Below are 4,441 nucleotides of genomic sequence, written 5' to 3'. Positions count from 1 at the left end.
AGGAGCCGGGACCGCTGTGCAGCTTTGGCTCTCGCGCGGGGCGCCGCTGCCGCGCCCCCGTCTCCCGTGAGACGGGGACCCGCGCGCGCGCGCGCGCACCCGCACCACCCGCTCCGCGCGGCGTCGGCCGGCTGGGGCTGACCCGCCCCCGAGGCCGGCCCGGCCGCCGATCGCAGGCGATCGGCGGGTAGGCGGGGAGAGGGACTCGCTCCCCTGCCGCGGGAGCACCGGACGTGCTAGAGGAGACAGCGACCCGACGAGGCGGGCGCGACCCCGGGACCCAGGCCCCTGCCGGGGCGGCTCGCTCCGCAGCGGGCGGGGATGCGGCACCGAGAGCCGACGCGACGGCGGCGGCAGCGGCGGCGGGGGACGCCCCCCGGCCGCCCGCGGCACGCCTCGGGGCCCACCCGGGCGGGTGCGGCCCCACGCTCGCCTTCTCGTCCCCAGTGGCTTTTCTGGCTCGGCCGCCCCGCCGCCCAGCGCTGCTCGCGGCCGGCACCCGCGGGTACCCGGACTGAGGCCGGCCCCGGCGCCTCGCGTGCGTTAGGACACCTGAGAGCTCGCGGGGCCACGCGGCCGTCACACAGCCCGGTTCGGTAAAGAAGCCCGAGGAACCCCTTCGCTCGGGGCAGCAGGACAACACCTCGCATGCGACGGGAAGCGAAGTGGAAAGGAGACCGCCCGGCCTGAACACCGGACACCGCCGTGGCTCCCTGTTACGGGGAGCACGGAAGAGCCGGCCCGCCGGGGGCCCTCTCCGACGCGACCCGAAAGGCCTCATCGATCAGGAAGGGAAAGGGGAGAGGAGAGACGGAAAGGAAGCACGGGCCCCACGGCCACGGTCCTGGGACAGCGACGGGCGGGGCGGGCGGCAGAACGCGGGGCTCTGCGTGCGAGCGAGAGGGCAGCGTCTGCGGAGAGCCTCAACGGCGGCCTGGACACCGGCAGAGCCGGCCCGCCGTGAAGCGTCTCCGACGCGCCTGGGAACACCTCTGCAGGCGCTGCCTGCGGGTCTGGGTCTGTCGAAGTGGGGGAGCGGGAGGTGCCGCCGGCCACCCGCTCCGCGCAACGATTCCCTTGAGCGAGGTCAACGGGACCGGGGGAAAGCCACGGCAGGCTCGACTCCCCTGGTCTTGCAGCGTTCGAGTGCCGGCCACCGCTACCGGCCGCCAGTCTTTGGGGAAGAGGTGTAGCGGGGCTTCAGGTAGGCAACCATGGTAGTGCTGATAAACAGGGACACACATGGAAAAGGCTTTGTGCCATCCCTGATCAGAGGGGATCCTCAGCACCGCCCTGAAGATCTGCAGATAAGACAGCACAATGAAAACAGAGCATGCAAAAGTAAAGAGGCACTAACCACGAGGAGTCCTACTTCCCTGAGATAGCAGTCTGAGCAGGAGTGTCACAAATGAGTGGTTTAGAGGCCTCTTAAAGAATCGTCAAAGGTGTTAGTATAAAGTTGTTTACAGGCTTTAGTCATCCATGAAAACTCTCAAGGTTTCAGTAACAATGGTATCGTTCCACTTGAGCTACGACTCAGATAAGGGTGTCAGTGGATGACGAATTATCCCCGCTCTTGTCCCCCACTTGGACCAGGCAGCAGGAGTTCCTGGTACGGTCAGTACATTCCCCCACCTCAGCTATGCAAGAGTTCCTGATACGGTCAAGGGACACTTCACCGCCTGACTTATTATTCCAAAGCCAAGCTTTAACAGGAGTTTCTGAGACCATGGAGCGGCCCGGTAGAGGGGGGTGGGTGGGATGCACCACCACAATCCACCCCATGACTGAAGTCAATCCATCTTGATCACAGAGTGGTGGTGTGGTCGCCTCTTGCCTCTGTGCCTATAAACAGATCAATACCACGTTCCAATTGTAATTTGGGGGAAATTTTTGGTTGGTTTACTTAATTATTAAGGTTTTGTTAAATGTGATTAAGCAATGTTACGTATGTGAGGAGGTTTTGGTAATAGTGTGACCCCTTTAGCTATTTTCCACTCTCTAACATAGAGAACAATGTTCAGCAACAAGCTTAATGCAACAGAAATTAGTAAAATTATGACAGGATGTAACATCCGATTCACAGTTCCTGTTGCTGTCGGTGACTATCCAAATAAGGTGTCCCACCAGAGATGTTCTCCATCTTTCTTCACTCTTTCTAGGACATGGTGTATCTTCTCTGCATCATGATGGGCGGTAATCGGAGTTCTTTGTCCGCTGTTTCAAATTCATTTTAGCAATTGACTCAGGTCATCATGTTGCAAGAGTTTTCTCACCAATGTGAGATTCATTCCAATGGGGGTAGGTAGTAAATCTTGATAAGACGTATAGTTTATTGTAGCAGCTGATGGGTTGTAACAGGAGCCGAATAGTTGCATATAGTAGTCGCGTCCCATAATTTTGGTAAAATTACAACTACAGATATTTGCGTGATTATATGTCCTCACAGTGGTGCTGTCTCTAAGTATAGAGTCACAAAGAGTTCTCATACAAACACATCCATTTCCAGCATATACAAGTACAGTTTCAGGGGTTTCATCAGGATGTATTTCAAAATGACAAACATTTTGTTCAGTGTCAAGACAAATGTCTTGGGCCTCAATGGTATTGCTTTCACAAATAAATCCCTGTTGTTCACGTACAACACATGCACCAACATCAATAGTTTGCCATTTGTTCCCATTTTGTTGCGGCCATACTCCATGTTCTAATGGATAGAGGACAGTTCCATTGTGATTTAATCCCAGCGCAATGCTTGGGTATATGGTGCACACCGAAGCATTGTGTATTGTCAAAACAAAAGCTGTGGCTTTGCTGTCAGTGGGATCATAAGTAAAATTGACTAGACTCCACCAAGATTGGAATTCCCTTTCAAACTTAGTTGCTTTATCCCAAATTACCTTTCGGATTTCAGTGGGCAGGGTGCCCTCATCACCTTCCCGTATAATTGCTGCCACGGTATCCACAATTGCTGATTGTATGCACAGTTGAGCTTGGGTGCAGCTAAGAGATAGAGAAACATTATTCTGGGTTATGCCAAATGCATCTATAATTAGTTGGTGGTCTTTTTCATGAATTCTTTCCCACTTCGGCGATATATTAGCCAAAAGCCATTGACTAGTTCCTTGTGCCGTCAAAGAAGATCGTAATGGGTGTTCTAATTTATGTAAATCACTTGTCGCCGAACTTATTTTGTTTGCTAAATCTTCAGTGTCTATGCCGTTCAGTATTCCTAGTCCCGTTCCCAGATGGCCAGTCACAGCTCTCCTTGATGGTTTTGGAGAGGTGAGGGTTCGTCCATGCAAGCCCACTTACCATCCTGAATAGGATGTATTCAGGAATGGGGAGCAGGTAGGTTTAATTGCGGAGATATTAACTTGCATTGATAGTTCCACTCGTTTGAGAGACCGTGATGGATTAAATAGCACTTGCTGTTGTCCTATGTTTTTACTTATGTACGGACCAATGTTACAAATGTGAGGAGACAGTTTGATAGGAGGCTTCAATCTTGAATTGAAGACCTAGGCTGGACAGAGAGTTGGGGTGAGTGCTGAATGGGATATAGTAAAAGTATGCCAGTGTTTAAAAGGACGGGTATGTATGTTGTCTTTTTCTTCGACATTCTTTACAACAATGTGTAAGGTTGTTGTCATACATTTAGTGTGATTTTCAATTCAGCCTCCTATCGAAATGGTGTTTCCTTTGGTTCTCTTTGAAGATGGAATTTGTTGATTTTCATTCTCATCTTTAATAATTCATTCCTGCCTACGAAAGTTGATATTATTGTGTAGTGCTATTACAGATAAATTTAGATCAGGTGTAGGTATGTCAAAAAGTACGTATGCATCAAGCCATGGCCACCCCATCGTACACAAATTCCACATTTTGCGCTCGATAATCATAAAATCAAACAATAGTTCTACACCATGACTACCCCAGAAGCAGAATAGGAATACACGTTGTGTAAAAGTGAAATTGTACCAACATTCTGGTTCTGATATCTCATAGCAAGATTGCTCGTTGTTTCTTGCTTTAAAAAAATCGGTGTAGTATATTTTAATTTCGGTGGGTTTTTGTGCCATGGATTGCCTGGCACCCTATTTTGATTTCTTCACCTAGTGTGGCTTGAAGTGATCATATTTGATGAGTGTTGTTATTATTGTGAGATACCTTCATTTCCTTTTGGTACAGTGTCTCCCATCTCCGTTCATCTTTTAGATATGCCTTGTTTCCCTGTATGACCAAAATAGCAAGGTTCAGGTTTGCTTATCTTTTGGTAGCATTCCCACACGTCCAGTATAATTTAGTAGTGCATGGTCCCAAGGATCTTGTGTCTGCACTGGAAGGATTACACTTGTCCTGATTAAGAGGGAAAACCAAATTGGTTTGGGGGCAGGTTGCCTTTGTTGTCATTGCCATCGGTATAGATTCATTTTCTCCT

This window comes from Calonectris borealis, unplaced genomic scaffold (assembly GCF_964195595.1).
Source record: "Calonectris borealis unplaced genomic scaffold, bCalBor7.hap1.2 HAP1_SCAFFOLD_44, whole genome shotgun sequence".
NCBI lineage: Eukaryota > Metazoa > Chordata > Aves > Procellariiformes > Procellariidae > Calonectris > Calonectris borealis.
Note: the sequence above shows the minus strand (reverse complement) of the source record.